Source organism: Ptychodera flava, unplaced genomic scaffold (assembly GCF_041260155.1).
Source record: "Ptychodera flava strain L36383 unplaced genomic scaffold, AS_Pfla_20210202 Scaffold_47__1_contigs__length_1083325_pilon, whole genome shotgun sequence".
NCBI classification, from domain to species: domain Eukaryota; kingdom Metazoa; phylum Hemichordata; class Enteropneusta; family Ptychoderidae; genus Ptychodera; species Ptychodera flava.
Window position 1 is genome coordinate 579,795 of NW_027248369.1, and position 7,488 is coordinate 587,282.

At 38.5% G+C, this 7,488-nt stretch overlaps 1 long non-coding RNA gene across 1 annotated transcript; it reads left to right on the forward strand.

Moving 5' to 3' along the window:
- Window positions 1-3,831: 3,831 nt before the first annotated feature.
- On the forward strand, window positions 3,832-5,191 carry LOC139128271 (uncharacterized). Its single transcript, XR_011551242.1, has 2 exons — window positions 3,832-4,094; window positions 4,969-5,191. It is a non-coding gene; the product is annotated as an uncharacterized lncRNA (long non-coding RNA).
- Window positions 5,192-7,488: the final 2,297 nt, after the last annotated feature.

Genomic DNA, 7,488 nt, shown 5'->3' on the forward strand with positions numbered 1-7,488 from the left:
ATCGGTGAAAATGAATCTTTTATTATACGTTTTATTGTTCATGAATGTCGGACAAATGAAAACTACGTAGTCAAATTTCCCTAAGTACGGACCGGTGAGGAGATCCATCACATATTCCGTTTTGCCAGAATTTGTCGGTCCAGTTACAATCATGTTGAATGGTGGGGTCGCATACATCGGATCTATATACTGTACATAAATGTAATGAATATGGCTAAAGATAACAAACCAATTTTGCCAAATTCATGAATAGGGTCCGCGCCGGCGACAGCAGCGACTGCTGTGTTAGGCGGTGATCGGGAGTGTTCCCCTATTGCCTTCAAAATGGAAGGCGACTCATCCTGCCACTTCACAGCATCCTCGTCCCCATCCATCTCATGTTTAGCACTTTCTTTAATTTCCGTGTTTATATCTCCATTTACCCCGAAGACCATAGATTCTGTTGCGTATTGCAATTCATTATTATAACCTGCGATTGCCGGGCCCGAAAGAATAACCATTTTAGACGGCAAGAGAAGTAAATTGGGCGAAACGGCCATATCAAGTTTGACACCAGTATTCGTTATTGTGTCTTGATATCGCCTATAACTGATTACTTTGTCAGTATTACGAATTTCATCTTCGAGGAGAACGCCGAATTCTTTTCGGACTTGCTCTGCACTGCCAGTATCGCCCACTATGGTACTACGAATATTTGCTTGTGCGCCAAGTATGCAATATACGTAGGCTTCAAGGCTTTCATTGAGGCGGTCGAGACAGGCAGTACATGTTTTTTCTTTCCAAAAATTGTATGTGTGTAATAAACGCCTCCGTCGGCGGAGAGGAAAAAGTCGTGTCCATTGTATACAGCTGCAGGCTGTCGAATGGCCAATGATTAGTGTAATATTCATAACCATAACAAAGACCTGAGTATTTGGCCTTGGCGATTATTGAAGTCGGACTTCGTGGGACTTATATTTCCAAATTCTGTACAGAGAAGTTCATATATCACGAGATTGTACGGATTGTCGCCGTCTTTGAAGACCCCTCAAGTATCGTCTGGAAATGCAACCTCCATTTCGTGAAGGATCCGACGTACTGTAAAGTATACATAAAACGACAGAATGAACGTATTTGAGGCGGAAATTTGCTGTCCATGAATCGGCAAATGATATACCACAACCAGTAGTGCTGCACCATACGGCGAAATTTAATTGCTGGTCCCAGTATTTCATGTGCGGGCCGCCCAACAGACATTACTTTCTTTGGCCGGTTCGATGAGTGATTTCGTTATCTTTAAATATATCCCTTGGATGAAAAGTACATTTTTTCTGTCGGCTTTACATATATTTCTAAGGGAACGAGCACAATTAACGGCGGGGGGGGGGGGGGGGGGGGGGAAGAGAAACTATGTGGTGCGTATATTTTTACAGCCCCCCGTCCCCCCCCCCGTAACACAGCAAAAATGTTAGTGGGCCCCCCCCCCCTCCCATCACCGGCAACAAAATTTTTGTGCCCCCCCCCTCCCGAAAAAGAAAGATTACATAGGTACAAAGTTGTACACATATATATAATCCTTATAACTTTTAATATATGCTTTAGTGAAAACCAACATTCTTGCATTCTTGAAATAAATAATAAAAAATAAATTATATAAATAATAAACAAATAAAAAACTCAACTGAGTATCTGTATAATAATCGCAATCATACCAATCCATAATCCAATAACACTAGGTCAAATTTGTAAGACAATAGTTGTAAACATAGACACAAACAGCACAGAACAGACAGTAAATAGACGTACAACAAGTAAATTCATGAAAGAAAGTATATGACCTCTGGCCAAAAGACCAAGAAGTGATGTATGATGTTTTCAGATGTTGGGGAAAAATGTATAACATGACCGTTGTGATTTCAATGCACTTTCCACAACCCAGTGTCTGCCTTTCTATGACTACCCAAGATATTCAATGTTACTCCACTGTAATGACAGTCTGCCATTGGAATAGTCCTTCATGGGCTAACTATTAAAGACCCATTAATGCCATTTTTTCCTCCCTTTTTTCAGTATTTTTTTCCTGTGTGTCCACTACGTATTCTAGTTCTGAACTGCCTATTAGCCAGTCCACATTCCTGTGTGGAACAGGTTGAATGGTTATTTGAGGAAAAATAGGCAGTCCATAGCAGTCCAACCTGCCACATGCCAGTATTGGAAATATGACATGTTAAAATTTGAACATTCATCACTGGCTATGAATGTGAAATCAGACTCAGCCATGTGAAGTAACCATTCATTAGCAGTCCTATTGAATTCATGATAGAAGGGAAGATTGTCAATGGATTGAATGGTAGCTTACACATGTGGCGGTAAAAATTTAGACATGCATTAATAAACTCCAAGGACTGACTTGTTGTCAATTCTCATGTTTTCACATCCCTATTGTCTATTTAATTTAAATAAATTAGGCGGCACTCATGTGTAGAGTTGATTTACTTGGGTTAGTTTTTCAGGTGAAATTACTCATGTTTGCACTATAGAAATGCCACATGGGTCACATTTACCAGTTAAATTGTTCTCAGACTTAAATATTTAGTGGCTACAGAAGCAACGGTTTGCCATTTTAAAGTGACAGTATAAAGCTGTAAGTTTTTGATTTTGTTAATATTTTTGTTATGTATCAACTGCACTTACTTCATTGGTTCACAAATTTAAGTGAATTAGCTCGTTGATATTATCAATACAACCAACATACACTTTGTGTGCATGTATATTATAAAATTCACTGTTATTGTGTTCAATTGAAGTTTAGTCCAGACCAAAATGTGTTTACCAACAATAACAATGCTGACTGTACATAATACAGGTTGTGAAGACTGGATATTTGAACGTGTTTTAGGAAAATAGAATAACATTAGCAATACTGGCTAACATGATTTTGAAAAGAGAGAAAAACCTGTAGTCGATGTACGAAGAACACAATTTCTGCCAAAATTATGAAGTTACAGCCTATCCCTTAAATATAATTAGCATTGGTTTCATTCATCTCCATTCAAAAAAACGAGACCAGGGATTTTCAGTATAAACCAATGAATATGACAAGAGGGAAGTCATGCAGATGGCTGCAAACGTCTGTGAGCAGCCTCTAAATTAAATCAGCACAGATCAAATTTTAAACATCGTTTATTTTTATTTTCAAAATGTGCAATAATAAACACATGTTCACCAATAATATTCCATATGATCGGAACCTGCATTCTATTGAAAGGTACTCACATTTCCAGACGTAATATGGTTGGATCTGTCATTAAATTTTTCTCATACGGTCCACGTTTTCGCGTACGTCCGTCAGCAACTGGCTATGATGTGCAGTCATGTACATGTACGTCAGATCATCACACAACGACGAACACACTTGCGACGGTTCTGCATCTGCCATTGTAAAACTTTCGCGATTACAACTTACATAAACTTAATGGAAACGCAGTACAGGTACTGTTCATCCCCAAACCGTTCAAAAGTCGAGCCGGATGGACTAGCGTCTGACGATGTATGATGTCGTGACTTTGGAAAGAGTTGTGTTGGAAGAGTGGACGGGACGCAACAGGGTATGAACGTAAGGGTCCCGTAAATGAGTACGCTTGGATTTAACGAGGCTGATCAGAATTGCAACAGGGTTCACTTAGTGTGTTGGACGTCCGTATTTTAACTGATCTCTTCATATAAAGTCAATTTTTGCTTATTAGAAAAATCTAAAAGAACAGTTTACGCGTACTTGAAATGTCAAAATTTGCGACGATCACGACCCTTGACCTTTCGAATTTGCCAATGCTTTGTGTCCCACACGATATCACATTGCATCTCTCAAATGAGATTGCGCAGATTTTTTTTGAAGTAATGGCTGTTCAGACCAGCTGAATCTCACGAATTATGGCTGATTTCTCGGTCATTTCTTCCCCCAGTGACGACACATTTTGAGTCAAAACAGCAAGTGAGTTAGGTCTAAGTGGTAATGTTTCAGTTGGCATGAAGGTAAAGTGTATTTCCCCGCGACAGTGTTGGATGCAGTGACCGAGATAGCAAGTCGTCGTGGACGATAATTTTCCATTCATCCGGTAAGTATTTGAAATGCATATTTATAAAGGGCAATTACGAAATTAGTATGCCTTATAGAGAGGCTTTTCTCTGCACATTGATGTTTTCCTGGGAAGCTTGGTTTTGTATATGGCCCGACATTTTTAACCTGAGCTTTAGGTGAAAAGAAAGTACGTATCTGTATACCTGGACAGGGCGGAGGGAGGTGTACAGTGTGGCCATTAACGCAAAACAAAGCTGGGCTTGAACAACGCCTAAGCTTAGTTTGCGTCCATGGTCTCACTCAGTGCAAAAACACTGCTATAAAAAAATAGGCGAAATGAAAATATTAAAAAAAACCAAACTACCGGTAGATCGTAGGATGAACATGGCTATGTAAACTTATGATTGTTTGTACCACCCGGTCTTACTTGCATTTTTTACTTCTTTTGTACATGGTTACTTTTAAAATCCATTGTTAATATGATTATTGCCAGGTAAGAAGCCTTGTATTGAAAGACAGAAAAAATATTTAGAAATGTGATACGTCTTAATTTTCAAGGGACAGCAGCTGTAATTTTTAATGAGTTCAATAACTTGTTTGCCTCATGTATAACATACTTTCTTGTATTGATTCAAATTATGAATTGTGATGCCCTCACTTTGTAAAGATGTACATAAATTAATCGGTATAGTGGCTGTGGCAACTAGTCAAGTCAATACAACGTACACAAGCCACATTTCTAGACATATATGTTACATTTTCAATGTATTAATTTTGCACTCGCAAAGATGTATGTAAAAATTCCTCTATGTGTATGTAACAAATCACACACATGTTCTGAAACTTTATTGTAAAGTTGTCGTCTTAATAAATGTTGCTAAGTTCATTCTCTTCTTTCTGTTTCATTTCAGTGTGCATGTCAGCCAAGGCCCAAGAGAAATTTGGCAAGAATAATCATGACTTACGTAAAGAAGTCTTCAATGTCAAATTTCAAAACAAAATAGGACATGAAAGACGAGACTTGGCCAGAGTTAAATGAACTCTTTTAAAAACTAATCTTTGACTAAATCACTTTTCACTGTGTCTATGAAATTTGTTAAAGCCAAAATTTTATTAAATTGGTCATCAGACTTACAGATATGTTTTTGTGCTTTTATTTTGAACGTTTGGAAAGGTGAGTCTGCTTGTGTTTGCTGTGTTCAGGTGAGTCAGAGTTGCTTTTAACTCTGTTTGGCCTGTCTTAGTTTTAGGCCAAATATGGTTAAATTACTTACATATCCAACCAATTGTATCATATAATTCACCGTAAGAGGCTGTGTAAAAGTACTTGATTTTACTGGAATTTGATTTCACTTATTTGATGTTTGCTTACACCTTGCAAACATGCAAATGTAACAATGTTTACCAAATTCATAACGGCAACATCAAAATAAGTGAAATCGGGTGTCAAATCAGTACTTTTCATGGTGCTCTTTTTCTGCCAGGATGACCCTGTCATTCATATGTGCATTCAAAATAACCATTGGTTCACATACATGTGAGTGGATTCAGAATAACCATTCATTCACATGTGTGTGAATGGCTAGCTCATTTAAATATTTCGGCCTATACACATGTTACCAACGTGCTTCTGAAATGAATGTGGACTGCCTGACTGCCTATTCCCTATGCACATGCATTAAGCCATGCCAACTAGCCATGTGAATGCTAATTTCACATGGTACTGACAGGCATTCCTGTTCTATAAGGGATTCCTATAGCATGATGAAATACCAGTTTCAACCGAGCCTCTGTATCATTACCAACCATTATTACTGTTGACAAATGAAGTCAATTTTCAATAATAATATTGCTCATTTTACACATAACAACTGCATTGTGAGGTTTAAGACTTGGTATTTCATCATGCTACAAGAAGTTAACAAGGAACTCCAGCTTCAACAGGGAACAAAAATGCTGAAAAATATTCTCTGTCTGTCATGGTGTAAAAAATTTTGGTGGCCCACCCCTTACTTTCCCTGGAATTTTCATGCCCACCCCAAGAACACTCATTTTTTTCGTGGCCCCCCATTTTCTCTTCCGCCCCCCGGCTGTTAATTGTGCTCGTCCCTACTCCATGAGAAAAGATTTTATGTCGTTGGTTTGGAAGAATATCAGCATGCTGTACTGCGTACGCTCGTCTTATTCAGTTGAAAAGCAACAGGAATGCGTCTGTAATCATGATTACAAAATGTGTAGTACTATGTGCAGATAGAATTTTAATGGAGGAGAATTTTTCATAGTCCACATTTCCTCGTCATATTCCAGACTAGGTTAATACTATATGACGGATTCAGGTTTAAAACGAATTTTTTATTTTTTACTAAGATAGATAATATATTACATAGATCGATCATTCTTACCAAATTTTTTTATTTTTTACTAAGATTGATAACATACTGCAAACAATGGAGATTTAATACATTCATTGGCAGCGGCAAATATGACAGCACCCTATCATAACGGTTCCGAAGGGGCACTACCATCAGTGCCTTGGACGCCCCGATCGATAATAGAGACAAAGCGTGAAAATTACTCTGTGTCATCGCAAGTGGTCAAAGCAAGTTATTTTTGGGAAAGGAGTTTTCAGTTGCGGACGTGGAAAAATAGGGGGTGATAGGTATGAATACAGTTCTCTTATAAGTGATACCATCACTCAAAGTTTCATAGATCTAGGAGCAACGCATCAGTCAGGTGTTCCAATAGATGACTGAGATAACTATGCCACTGATCTTAAAAGGATTTTATTCTAACATGAAATATATGATTATCAGGACGGATAGCCTACAATGGGACCCCTACTTGCTCTAGTTTCCACCGGTTTAATTATGGGTAAACATGTAGATTTTAAAAAAAATCGGGCTTAATATATACCCGAAATAAATGATTCAACTTCGCAAGAACACCAAACATATTAAAAAATGTTTGTTAAAAAAATCGGGCTTAATATAATTACCCGAATAAATTGATTCAACTTCGCAAGCACCCCAAACGGTTCCAACACCGACTCAGCAAACGGAAACGGTTCTGCCAGGGACTCCAACAACTACCCTTCGGAACGAGCCGCATCACAATATAGAGAAAATTACACTGCTGACGAAACATCCAGGGAGAGTGGCTGCAGGGAAGAGATTGGCAGAATGGAACAGGCAAAACAAAAAGAAGAAACGCCAAGCAATAGCAATGACTAATGATAGCTCCGCGGTAGCGACTGAGGCAAACTGTATAAGCCTACCGCCTACGACGCCACAACAATGTGATAGCTGGTATCATACATGTTATCTTGTTTTAGGAATTATAGGAGTTTCATTGACTGCATTAGGACTATATTGGGGGCGTGCTCGACATATTTGTCCCATTAAGTGACCAAGTCCGCATACAGAGTGGAGCCG